This window comes from Canis lupus, chromosome 12 (genome assembly GCF_048164855.1).
Source record: "Canis lupus baileyi chromosome 12, mCanLup2.hap1, whole genome shotgun sequence".
Lineage (NCBI taxonomy): Eukaryota > Metazoa > Chordata > Mammalia > Carnivora > Canidae > Canis > Canis lupus.
In genome coordinates, this window is record NC_132849.1 from 18,983,064 (window position 1) to 18,997,683 (window position 14,620).

Below are 14,620 nucleotides of genomic sequence, written 5' to 3' on the forward strand. Positions count from 1 at the left end.
CTCTAAGTAAGTCATGAGCTCCTGGGCCTCAGGTATGGAACTTTGTTATTATTCCTGCTCCCACTCTCTGTAGTAGACAAATTCTACCTTGTATACAGGCAGGTACTGCATGGGAAAGAGGTTCATGCTCCTGACTAGAAGTAGAATGTTCTGATGCTTTAGCCCCAGAACTGTTTTCTGATTATCTTATAGGAATGAAATGTGTTTTATTTTTTTTTATTTTTTCATTTTTTTTACTCTATCCTTTCCTCAGAAACAAATAGCCTGTCCCAATCCTCTGCTGGTTGGCAGGATTTGCAGCTCTTCTTCCAGAGATTAAAGGATTTTCTCTGTCCAAAAGAAATGCACAAAGGGGCAGGAATTTCTGCTTTTCTGCAGTGGTATCTGATGCCTACCATTCTTATACTACTGAGAAATGCTCTCTCTCCTCATCCTCTATCCACAAAAAAATTCTCCATGATTAAGTGAGAGCCCTTCTTGTGTCTACAGTTGAAAGAGTTCTTCAGTAATCCATTAAACCAATTTAATTTTTCCCCGTATTTTAGTAGCCACTTTTTCTTCTTGTGTTGTCCCTATCTTCATCTCTTGTGCCTCCTCATCAGTCCTTAAATATTAGACTACTAGTTGCCCTAGGATCTCAGTTCTCTATTGGGTGCTAGATAATTTGTATAGTTTGTAGAGGAATGTTGTTGAAAACTAGAGACCAAATATAAGGTTCCGTAGTAGTTCAGGAGAAAGATAATGATTGTGTGGTTAGAATGGTAGTGGTATAATGGAGAGTGGTCTGAGATAATCTGATTGTGGATATATCGAAAGGAAGTGTTGAAAGCGTTTACTGATGTGTTAGATGTAGTATATGAAAGATAAAGGTTAAGGATAACTTTACTATTTTGAGCACAGATTATTTAAAGTATAAAGTTCTCATTTGCAAAAATGAGAATGAAAAAATATTTTGGAGATGGGGTTTAGCAAATACAATTTAGTTCCAGACAAATTAATTTTAAGATATCAAAATTATGGGACACCTGGGTGGCTCAGCGGTTACACATCTGCCTTCAGCTCAGGGCAAGATCCTAGAGTCCTGGGATCAAGTCATGAATCGGGCTCCCTGTGGGGAGCCTGCTTCTCCCTCTGCCTATGTCTCTGCCTTTCTCTCTGTGTCTCTCATGAATAATAAAATCTTTAAAAAATATCAAAATTCTAAGTGGTGATACTGAATAGGCAGGCAGTCTACTACATGAATCATCTTTAAGGAGACAGATCATTTAAAAATTGCATTATGTTTGAAATCCACTGTATTTTGTTCTTAAAGAAACTATGTATTCAATTTCAATACAAAAGCACTTATAGAGCACCTACTATATAAAAAGCATAACAGTAAATAGGATAAGGTACCTGTTGCCCAGGAGTTCATTATCTAGTGGGGGAGAAAAATGTATACATACAGGGGAGTTCAAATAAAAATAAATAATCAGCTTCTTTTTTTATCATTTTTCATTAAATTCTGATGAAATATACAGCTTCTGATTTCAGCTACAGTTTTAATCAAATATGAGTCAAAGAGTGTGAAGATTATGATAATTTATTACTACATGAATAAGTAAAGAAATTGTGACAGTAAAGTATTAAAACTGGAGGGATAAGAATTGAAGACTAATGATTGGGATTGAAATCATCATTTTTATTAATGAAAAAGTACATAGTCATTTGAGAATGGGTTGCTGAATTGGAGAAAAAATATATTTCTTAGAAATGACAAAAAATAAGTGGCCATATGTATGACCGTATGATTTAACATATTAGAATCACCAAGAAAAATACTTTTAGCAATAGGTTTAGACAGGGGTAAAATATTAAACGAAAGAGCAGGAAAGAGCCAGTTTGAAAAACAAACTGCAGAGAGTCAAAGTAGTATAGGCCATAGTATATGCAACAAAGGTATACACACACAAGATATACATATACATACATATACGTAAATCTGTATTACTTCATTGCACATACATGTGTACATTTGCAGAAGTGCATAAATATATTTACACATTAAAATAAATATAAGTAATAAATTAGATATATACACTTATTTTTTTCTAGGAGTAATGGTTTGGATAAGCAAATAGAAGACTTTTCCCCCTCAAATACAATGGATACAAGAGAAAATCCCCAATTTCATAATTCTAGGATTCCCATATGGATACTTGCCAAGATTCTGTTTTCCCCAATTTCATAATTCTAGGATTCCCATATGGATACTAGCCAGGATTATGTTTTCTGTTCCTTACCCATATTAGTCAAAATAAGACATAAAATGCACGATCTAGGGATCCCTGGGTGGCGCAGCGGTTTGGCGCCTGCCTTTGGCCCAGGGCGCGATCCTGGAGACCCGGGATCGAATCCCACGTCGGGCTCCTGGTGCATGGAGCCTGCTTCTCCCTCTGCCTGTGTCTCTGCCTCTCTCTCTCTCTCTCTCTCTGTGTGACTATCATAAATAAAAATTTTAAAAAATGCATGATCTAATATTTAAACTGAATCTATCTCTTGGGGATAAAAAAACCCAAAGTCAAAAAGGAAATGGAACCTATTAGAATGACTAAAGTCCAGAACACTGACAACATCAACTGCTGGTGGACGTGTGGAGCAATAGGGATTCTCACTCATTGTTGGTGACAATACTAAATGGCACAGCCACCATGGAATAAAGTCTGGTACTGTCTTAGAAAACTAAATATACTCTTACCATATGATCCAGCAATTGCATTCCTTGGTGTTCATCCAAAGGAGTTGAAAACTTATGTCCACAGAAATCTGCACATGTACGTTTATAGCAGTTTTATTCATAATTGCCCAACTTCAGAAACAACCTTTGGTATATGAATGGTTAAACTGTAGTATATCCAGATGATGGAATATTATCTAGTACTAAAAGGAAATACACTTCGGGGTGCTTGGGTGGCTCAGTTCGGTTAACCATTTGACTTTGGCATTGCATTGGGCTCTCTGCTCAGTGGGGAGTCTGCCTCTCCCTGTCCCTCTGCACCCTCGGCTTGTGCTTGTGTGCTCTGTCTTGCTCTCTCTCTCTCAAATAAATACACAAAAATCTTTAAAAAAATATATGTGCTATAAAGCCATTAAAAGACATAGAGAAAACTTAAATGGATATTATTAAATGAAAGAAACCAACTTGAAAAAGCTACATACTGTATGATTCTAACTATATGACATTCTGAAATAAAAAACAAAGCTACAGGATAGTAAAAAGATTATGGTTGCTAAGATGTTAAGGGAGAGAGAGGGATAAATAGGTAAAGCACAGAGAATTTTTAGGGTAGTGAAACTACCCTGTATAATTCTAAAAATTGGATGCACACCATTATACATTAGTCTAAACCCACAGAATTACACCACCAAGAGTGAACCCTAATGTAAACTTAGGGACCTTGGGTGATTATGATGTGTCAGTATAGGTTCATCAGTTTTAACAAATGCACACTCTGGTGAGGTATATAGATAATAGGGGAGCCTATATGCATGAGTTGAGGGAGGGGGTATATAGAATCTTTGTGTCTTCCACATAATTTTGCTATAAACAAACAAAAAAAACTATTCTAAAAAATAAAGCCAATTAAATACAAACAAATGAAACCCCAAGTAGTTAGGTAGAATAAGGAAATGCTGTCCTTTAACAAATATTATGTAAAGCCAGAATAAAATAATTCATTTGGCTTTAAAAGAAAGAAATAAAAACTGTTAGTAGAAAAAGACAAGAAGTAGCTTTTGCTGTTGAACATTTATTATGCGTCAGAAACTCTTCAAAGAAATTTACATATATTAACTCATTCAATCTACACACAAAAACCTATAAGGGTACTTATATTGTTTCCTGATGATTTAGATCAGGTCATTGAGGCCCATAAAATTTAAGCAATTTTCCTAATGTCATATACCTCAAATTCAGTAGATTCCAGATTTAAATCTAGGTTTTACAGCTCTTGAGTTATTAATACTCTCTCTATACTACTATTCATATTGTTAGCAATTGAATCTTCCTGATGATAACTTTCTGAACTAGGTTATTAAATCTGAACAAACAATAGAGTGAAAACCGCATGTCAAAACATTTCTTTTTCTAAGCAAGGTAATATTGGAAACCATTCAGAAAGATTTATTTCTTTCACCCTAACAGGTAAAGGTGAATGCCCTCTTGTTCCCATCAGGTTATAAACTGAATGATATGGTTGAAGTGATTATTTGCCATGAAGGTTATATAAGGTTTCTGCACTTTACTTTATAAGGAGAAGAAACCTGTTAACACTTTTTGTTTTCAAGATAGGCTCCTTGAGTTGGTATTTAAAAACAAAATCAAATATAACAAACAAACCAAAACAGATGATAAAGATATTTATTTCTTAATTGTAAACTACACTACATAGAAAACAGTATCCTATGAGATATTAAAGCCTATTTTTAAAGATGGTTAGTGGAATCTATTTGGAAAAACTCCTTCTAGGCAAGGTTGAATAAGTGACTCATTTTCCCCCTAATATTTAACCTAATGACAATGGGAGCAAAGTATCAAGTATTTCCTAAACTTAATTTAAATTTTCTTAGTACATATTTTTGATTACTGTTAAATTTTTGCTGCCCTTGAAAATGCATATGCTGAAATTGAGGTAGTTATACATATAATAACTTTCCTCCAGTGAAAAGTCTGGCAGTAAAATTTTCAGTGAAATAAAGCCAACAGTTCATATTTCAGTGTGATTACACAGATTAACACCTGAGACTAAAAGTATAAACCCGACTCAAATTACAAATACTTATTTTTTCCCAAGACAATGATGCATTTTTTTTTTCATTTCTAGAAACTGAAAATAGATCTACTTAGCTCCAACAATTAGTATGGAATATTAAAAGTGGTATTTGACATAAATGAGGAAAAGATAGAATAACCTACACACTACATGTATTACAAGTTATTCACTTGGGGAAAAAAGAAGGAACTTTACCTTATACTACTTTAAAGTATATATTCTAAATGGCTTAAAGAAGTATTTTGTAGCACCAACGGAATTCTTTTTGTGTGTGTGAATTTATATATAACCTTAAATATGTGGAAGGCCGTATTAAGAAACTCAGAAGCCAAGAAGCCAAAAGTGATTATCATAATAAATGCCACAAATACTGAGCAGTTACTCTTTGTCAAACACTATCTATATTCTTTATTTAAATTGTCAGTCCCCACAATCACTGAAAGACCAGTTTCTATTATTTCTCTCTTTACATATTAATTAACCTAGCCAAGAGTGGTTTTGACTAATATTCAAATTGCCAAATACTACAGTTTTAGTAAGTGGCAGAGTCAGGATTTAAACCAATTTAATTTGTCTTCAGAACTACAACAAAAAACAGGTAATATTTTCTGATTCTTATTAAATTTGTTTATTTTTATTATTTTAATTTTATTTTTTTATTAAATTTCTTTAAAAAATCTTATACTGTTCAGTAATATAGAATATGGGAAGGTTATTATCATATAATATTGAAGCTACTACAGTTTGACACATCCTTTTTGAGGACAATTTGGCACTAAAATTTTAATTTACGCTCACCCTTTGATTAAACCTTTGCACTTCTAGGTATTTATCTCATTAATCTCTTGCTAGAATTATCTTTCATTTTCGCACTACACATGAAAGAAATGTAACTGCGATTTTTGTGAAACTGCTAGATTTCTAATTGGGCTTTTAGAAAACAAAATTAAATAGAAAATACGAGATAAAATTAAATATATGTGTTGTCTACTCTACCCTTTTACTTGAGGATTTTAAATTGAGATCTGGCAAGGTTAAATATTTATTCCTAATCATACAGCCAATTTTATGGATATAGGAGTAGAGTATCTTATTCTGTTGGCTATTCCAGTAATGGAGCTTTCTATCCCACAGACATTTTGTTATTTGCATTATTCTGTAGACATTATTTGTATTATTCTGCAGACATTATTCATTTTATTCTGTAGATGTTATGTTATTCACAGAATATAATCACTCAGTCTATACCACAGTTTAAGAAATCTTTGGTTCTCTCAAAATTTTAGCCCTAAAAATACATGCATGCCAAATCATTCTATTGTAAAGAACATGAGGAAGAGATAAAGACTTTGCCTCAGGCATCTAAACAGACTATATGTGAATTCACTGTTTTAGAGTTATTTATAGAAACATTAAATAAATATTCCTCATAATCCCCATCAGTGCATATTAAACTCAAAATAAAGTATGTAATAGTCTAGTGATAGCATAATCCACAAAAGGAAGTTTTTTTCATTTATGAAAATATTACAATTGTTAAAATGTTCAAATAGAATCAACCTTTACAGACTCCAAAGTTGAGCTGCACCCACAAGCTCCCCAAGCAATAGCATGACCCATTTCAGAGAGCACTATCCAGTTTTGCAAGGTAGCTTCCTAGATATTCTGTCAACCACATACTTATATAATCTTGCATTTTGATTTTACATAAATTAAATTATGTTTTGGAAATCTTTCCATGTTTGAAAAATAGACCTATCATTTTCCTTTTAAGTACAGCAGAATATTGTCTAAAATGTTCCCTAATGATGGATATTACTCTGTTCCAAATTTTCTCTATTGTATAAAATATAGCAATGGATGCACTTGAACACATAATTTTGTATTAGGCTGCCAGTATTTATGATAAATAGAAAAAAAAGTAATTGGCAGATCAAATGATATGCATTTTTTTATTTGTTCATTAAATCATCCAAAAGAGCTATTCCAGTTTAAAATTCCAATAGTTGGGTATGGAATGAGTGCTTTCCCAAAATCATACCAATTATCAATTACGTATTTTTTTCATTTAACTTATTTTAATGGTATTCCACAAAAACTATAATTTTAATTGTACAGATTATTTAAGATATTTAATACTTTTAATGTGTTCATTATTTTATCAGTCATTTGTTTTACGTATGTTAACCAACTCATGTTTATAGTTAATGACAGGGGATCCCTGGGTGGCGCAGCGGTTTGGCGCCTGCCTTTGGCCCAGGGCGCGATCCTGGAGACCCAGGATCGAATCCCACGTCGGGCTCCGGGTGCATGGAGCCTGCTTCTCCCTCTGCCTGTGTCTCAGCCTCTCTCCTCTCTCTATGTGACTATCATAAATAAATAAAAATTAAAAAAAAAATGTTATAGTTAATGACAGTTCAGAAACTGCCCCTTTCTTGCTATGGAGCTGATTCCTTAATTATTGCTTTGAAAAAACTATTTATATAAATATGTTCTAACCTATAAACTGTAATATATATTACAAATAAATGTGTCCAGTCCTCTTTCTTACTTTTCAGAATGATATATTTTTCAGAATGTCCATATTGTCTTTGCCATCTAAAAATTGATTTAATTTTCATATGGCCAAAGCCCTCAATCTTTTCTTTTATGGTTCTTGATGACTTGTCTTTTTGCCTATCAAAGCTAAAAATACTATTCAGATATCTATATTTTATCATTACCAATACATATATATGTCTATAGATTTATTATATATACATGTTTTTGTGTGTGTGTTGTACTCTTTTGTCAAGATCTTTCATTCACCCAAGATATTTTTGTGGGTATGAGAAAATAAATAACTTGATTTTTCCCCCAAATCAATGGTCATCATTTCTAAATCATTTCAAATATTGTTCCATAATTATCCATAATATTTACCAATCATTGTATATACATGGAATTTCTACTTAATTTACCTCTTGGCTTATTTCATGACAAGAACTGAAAGCAATATGCTATAATAAAAGCTTCCACCCTAAAGCTTCCTACTGGCTTAAACTTCAGGGGGGTCAGAGTATAGGTTGCATTATCACAACTATTCTTAGGCCAGAATTATAGATTCTGTAGTAGTAAATTTTCTGCTACTACTTGGAAGGCATCCAATTGATTTGCTTTCAGGTAGTTCCAGTGACTTAAAATATCTCATTATAATATTTAAATCTGATTCTCCTTAATTAAAAAGCCCTATTCTTGGCCTTTTCCTCTTTCTCTGCTTTAGCACACTGAAACTACAGCTTTTATAGTTGTAGATTTTACCAAAGCATAACTAAAGTCTTTATGTTTTAGCATTCATTACTTTTTTCTATCACTGCCTTAAAGTTAACTGGATACTCACTGTGTTGTGAATGCTTTTAAAATTAATAATTTTATAAAAGAACACTATAAATGCACACTCATGATTTTACTAGAACAGGAGGGTAAACAAACATACATTATTATCCAACATAGCTATGTATGCATGGAAATAATTGTTATCAGTTAGAAAGATAACATGTCACATCTTTACTGGATAACAAAACTAGGTAGTTTTAAACTAACAAGCCCCTTAATACATTGTCTCTTATTTCACATAGATGGATCTGAGAACTTGAGATGTGGGGATCCCTGGGTGGCTCAGTGGTTTAGCACCTGCCTTTGGCCCAGGATGTGATCCTGGAGTCCCGGGATCGAGTCCCACATCAGGCTCCCTGCGTGGAGCCTGCTTCTTCCTCTGCCTTTGTCTCTGCCTCTCACTCTCTCTCCCTCTCTCTCTCTCTGTCTCTCATGAATAAATAAATAAAATCTTTAAAAAAAAGAGAGAACTTGAGATGTTAGTAAATCTTAAATTCATGTAGTAATCATGGCATAACTGATCTAATACCATGTCTTTGTACCCTTAAGGAAGGTGATGCTTCACATTATGTTTTCTGCCTTACACTTTCAAATTAATTTCATATGGACAGATAGTTTGAGTTCTGAGAATTGATATTTTCTGTTCAGCCCAATGACAGAAGCAAAACCCAAAATGAACCCCAGATCCCCAAATAATATGTAGAAAATATACAGTGCTATTTATAAGGAAGCAAATTATTCCCATACCAAAAAGTGAGATCTCTGAGCCAGCTATGCTCTTTTCAAAAGATAAAATGTTAATTTTTCATTGGACAGAACTACTCATCAATTTTGTTGTCTACATCTACTCCAACTCCTAAAACCACTTCATGTTAAATCAGTTTATAAAAAGATTAAATACCACAAAGAAAAATAAAAAGTTTTTTTGCAAAGGAATGGGAAAAAAAATAAAGGTACAGCTGCATTTGAGAAGTATTTTGAAGTAGCTTTTCAAAAAGAAGATTAGCCACAGAATTGTGCAATCTGCAGCATAAAGTCTTTGGTATCACACATCTAACTTATTTTTTTCCTTTGCAATCCACATTGGATTACACCCTGTCACAGTGTTCTTTTGAAAGATTTAAAAAGGATTTGTATAACAGGGGAAAAAAGGTTTTAATTACTATCTCTCACATGAGAGATTTCTATTCTGTTCAAACAGATAATTTTGGGTCAAAATGCATAATATGGCTTGTTTTAGTTCTATTCCTATAAATAGTATCATTCCAATATTTCATAGAATTATCCATGGATAAAATTTCTACCTTTTAAAATTAGAGTCAGATACCACAGAGGTAAAGGATAAAAGAGAAAAAAAAAAATAGAAAGAGGGAGCAAAACCAAGAGAACAACAGGAGATCATTTACTACTATCTTTTCTTTTTAATGATTTTATTTATTTGAGAGAGAGAGTGTGTGTTTAGTCCACAAGCAGAGGGAGGAGTAGAGGGAGAAGCAGGCAATCCACAGAGCAGGGAGCCCCACCTGGGCTGGATCCCAGCTTAATCAACCGAGCCACTCAGGTGCTCCCATTTACTATTTTCAAATGTGTTTTGTGTCCTCTCAATGGAAAATCACAATTACAGTATCTCCTCAAAGTCAGTAGTACCTGACTGACTTATAGTTTTAATACCATAATCAATTACAAAACAAACTGAAAATACATTGTGTGGATATTTTGCTTAATATTACTGACTAAAAATCAGAATGCAAATCATTATGTTTTAACAAACAAAAGTGTAAAGAAGTAGTTAAAAGGTGTGTTCACAAATGTTGCAATAAGCATCCCCTACCATCAAACTTCTACTCCCTGAATGCATTTTCAATGAATTAAGCAACAAACTCAATACTAAAATATTTGACTGGGTTTCCAGCCCAGTGATTTTCAGGCATGAAAGAATTATAGCTGAAATTGTAGTATTTAGATCTGGTTGTGTAAGGTTCAGGAAATATTCATAGCTTTATAGAAATCCAGTGCACTTCTTCAAACGGCACTAGCATGGTTCACATGTCAATCAACTGGAGTCAGAGATAAAGAGGGAATTTATAAAGGCCCCACTGAGCTCCACTGGCAGCCACAAACACATAACTAAAAAGAGCATTAGAAACCGTTCTGTTTACAGCAATTAACTGGACCCAAAACCCTGTCAGCAGTTCCGGTAGCCTGGTCCTTCTTTGTGTCTGGTCTTTAATATTCAAAACTTGTTCAAATAGTGTGAAAAACTGAATACACCCCTCTGCTGCAACTGATACATATGATAAACTCAGGAGGTAACACTGTAATGATGCATCTTAATGTATCCAGAGGGTATCACCAAATGGAATATATGACAGAAAGAGGTGGCTTTGTGGAGATTTTGTGCTAGCAGATTTTTTTCCTCAGGTTGAAACATAGAAACTTAAAAAAAAAAAAAAAATCCTTAAATCAGCAACTAACTGGCCATCCATCTGGCAGCATTTAGCAAAGCTGAATTCATTCTCTTATTAACACAAAGGACACTGGCTCAAAGCTTTAACCCTAAAATAGTCATGTGATTGAGTACACACTCTTCATTTTTTAAATCTAAGTGACAATGTAGGGGAGCAAGGCAAGCATTATTTATGTGCTTTGTAGTTGGCAGAGCACTCTAGTGCTACCTCTGGTTAGTGTGGATTAGTAGATGTCTGTCCTTATGTTCTTTGGCCATTTCAGTAAGAGAACTAGAAAAATAAATATATGCAAACTGTCTTCCAAATTAAGATATTATAATTCTAAGCTCTACTTTTATTATGAGTTTTTATGAACTGTTAAGGCTCGTTTTATCCAATTGGCATTTCAGAATATGAACTCTGATAATAATCCTGAAGAAAATAATGGAAAATGAACTTATAAACTATCAAGATAGTACAGTTACATAATTGTTAACAAACAATATAATTTGAGTTTTCGGGACACCTGGGTGGTTTCAGTGGAGGAGCATCTGCCTTCAGCTCAGATTGTGATCCCAGGGTCCTGGGATTGAGTCCCGCATAGGGTTCCCTGCAGGGAGCCTGCTTCTCCCTCTGCCTGTGTCTCTGCCTCTGTTTCTGTGTCTCTCATGAATAAATAAAAAGAATCTTTTTAAAAAATGAGTTTTCTATATGTCATAGTAATTCCATAAATAAATATTATGGAAAAAATCCCATTTTCATAAGAAGCTTATGCAAAGAGACTCCTCTGAGTCAGTACAAAGAAAAGAGTTAAAACTCAGAAAAGAACAGGTATCATTCTGTTAAACCAGCCTTCTCCCACATAAAATGTATCACTACAGGAATTTGATGACTGATGCACAGTGTGAACAAATAGTGCCACTATATGCTTGCTCAGTTCTCCTGTCTCTTGGCTGTATTGTGCTGTTGTTATTTGTGGTTTCTTTTCTTTCTTTTTTTTTTTTTTAAGACTTCATTTCTTTATTCATGAGAGAAAGACAGACAGAGACACAGGCGAGGGAGAAGCAGGCTCCCACAGGGAGCCCGATGTGAGACTCCATCCCAGGACCCCAGGATCACGCCTTGAGCCAAAGGCAGAGGCTCAACCATTGAGCCAACTAGGTGTCCCATGTTATTTGTGGTTTCTTAACTTTGTGGTGGAGTGTGGTTTTTGCTATTCTGATTAGGTGATAGATGTTATATTATTAGGTGGTAAATGTTAGATTACCTGTCTTTACAGCTCTGGATTCAGCAATTATTCCTGCCCATTTTCCCCTCCCTGTTCTTTTCTCCGAGCTTCCATATGTTTCCTAATACATTCCAGCAGTTCCTTTGGTCCATTTCTTTCCCACCTGCCCAGCTGGACATGAATTAATTAAGCACATTTGCACTCTATCTCCTTACCCACTTCTAAAATGTAATGTAGAGCAAAAGTTTTGTATCCTTATAAAAGGGGAAGAGATAGAGAGAAAAGCAGTGATTGTTGCCTTTCCCACCACAGATTAAACTTTTGTTTGTTGGGGAGGATAAACCTCTACCCTTCAAGGTTCTTCTGGCTGGTCTGAGAATCAAATTGACATGACACAGATTAACAGGAGAAAATAAAATTTAATTTAAGTATGTACAGGGAATCCACATAAACATGAGAAGTTCCAAAGCAAAATCAGGCATATATGTCATTCTGAGCTAAGGAGAAGGGGGTGGGGTGGGGTTGTAGGTCAACAAAGGGAAGGAAGACAATTCACAAGATAATGATAGGGTAATGTTTGGTAAAGCAACATTTGATGAGCCATCCAGAAACAATGGGAGACAGAGAGGACTTTGATCAAATAGGCCTTAAGTTCTTCCCTGTGTACTATATCTAGTCATATTATACTATAGCTGGTTATAGTGACAACTCCCTTCCTGGAACAAGTCTTCTATCTAAATACTGTGGGTCAGTTAGAGAGAATGTCAAAGGTTCCTCCTGAGCTTCTGTAAGCTTAAAAGTAATCAATCTAATATAATCCACCTGCCAAAGAGACACATTTTACAGTGGCAAATTTGCTCTCCTACATGTCCTGTAGGAGATATAGGAGAGAAAGATCCAGGTGGAATTTCCTGTTCCTGCATAGATGCTATTCTCCTCTGTAGCTGTGTTCATAAGGGACACCTCTTAGGGCTACAATCTTTTCCAAGTAATGCTGTAGTTGATAATCTTGTACATATACAATACTAGATGGGAAGATGGTTGGATAGACAAAAAGTAGAGAATCTGTTAGTATACACTTTAGATTTTAGAGGGGAACAGATCTTGTTATATAAATTTGATTTTAGAAGGAATTAAAGCGAAACTAGGGGGCTCAGTAGTTGAGCTTCTGCATTCAGGCTCCCTGCATGGAGCCTGTTTCTCCCTCTGCCTGTCTCTGCCTCTTTCTCTGTGTGTCTGTCATGGATGAATAAATAAAATCTTTAAAAAACAAAGAAGCCTTAAAAAAATAAAAAAATAAAAAAAACAAGAAGCCTTTAAAAATGATTAAATATTTACATAAGAAAAACTTAATCACTTAGAAAACATTTATTTCCTAATATGTAAATACTAATTGAAACGTGGATCTAACCTTTTATCAAGGTTAACACACACATATATACATACATACATACACATATCTAATCATTAACTCCCTCCTTAACAATGAAAATATATTTATGTGGGGAACAGCCAGGAAGATTGTGAAGTAGATAAGTCATGGGAGAATAACTGTCCTTTAAGTTGCTTAAATATGTTATTAAGCTTTAATAATTAGGACTTTCTGGTACTCAGACTAAAGGTGAATTTTATGAAAGAGAAAAGATTCAGAAATAGGAAGTCAGGAAATCATCCAAATGCAGACTATGGTAATATTAAAGTTTTAAAATAGTTGGTAAATGTTAGATTATTCAGTAAGTGGTGTTGCTTCAACTGTCTAACCATTAACAAAAATGGTTGCTTCACATTGTGCAACAACATAATTTCAATATGGATGAAATGTGAAGGTGGAAAATAAAAAACTAATTGCTTAATGATACCTGTATGGGTATTAGGTTATATTTTTATTTCCTAAATATTCGATGAAAACTTAAGTTACTGTCAAATGATTTTTTAAAAATATAATAGTAGCTTTTGGCTTTCAGCTTAGAGGAAGTGAAGGTGCAACTGTTTTCAGTTATCCAAATACTAGTTCATGCAACATCAGCCACCTCCACGGCCATCTAAATTCAACACCAAGTAGATCAAACTTGAAAACCTTCCCCAACAGTGGGGAAGTCAATGTCTCCTCTGCCATGGTCTCAAAGATTGACCCACTGGGTCTATCTCCAAAAAAGACTGTTGATGATATCATTAAGGCAACAGTAATTGGAAGGGTCTGAGGATGACAGTAAAACTGACCATTAACAAAATAGAAGCCTGATTGAAGTGCTACCTTATGCCTCTGCCCTGGTCATCAAAACCCTCAATGAACCACAAGAGACAGAAAGAAGCAAAAAAATATTAAGCACAGGGGAAATGCCACTTTTGATGAGATTGTCAAAATCAGCCCCAATCATTAGTCATTTTTAGCCAGAAAACTCTCTAGAACATTTAAAGGGATTCTGAGGACGGCCCTACCTGTAGGACTGTAACACTGAGAGCAGTCACCGTCATGACATCATTGATGACATCTATAATGGTGCAGTGGAATACCCAGCTCATTTAGAACTACAAAGGAAAATACTTCAATAAAGAATTTGGTGTGGCCCGGGTTGCTCAGCGGTTTGCCACCTTTGGCCCCGGGTGATCCTGAAGACTGAGAATCAAGTCCCACATAGGGCTCCCTGCATGGAGCCTGCTTCTCCCTCTGCCTGGGTCTCTGCCTCTCTCTCTCTCTCTCTCTCTCTCTCTCTCTCTCATAAATAAATAAATAATCTTAAAAAAAGGATTTGACAACC

At 34.6% G+C, this 14,620-nt stretch overlaps 1 long non-coding RNA gene across 1 annotated transcript in view; it reads right to left on the bottom strand.

The window, feature by feature from the left end:
* LOC140600659 (uncharacterized) overlaps positions 1-14,346 on the bottom strand; it is a 58,588-nt gene extending 44,242 nt beyond the window's left edge. Inside the window, exon 1 of the long non-coding RNA XR_012003831.1 lies at positions 14,301-14,346. This is a non-coding gene — a long non-coding RNA (uncharacterized lncRNA). The remainder of the gene's footprint in view (positions 1-14,300) is intronic.
* Positions 14,347-14,620: the final 274 nt, after the last annotated feature.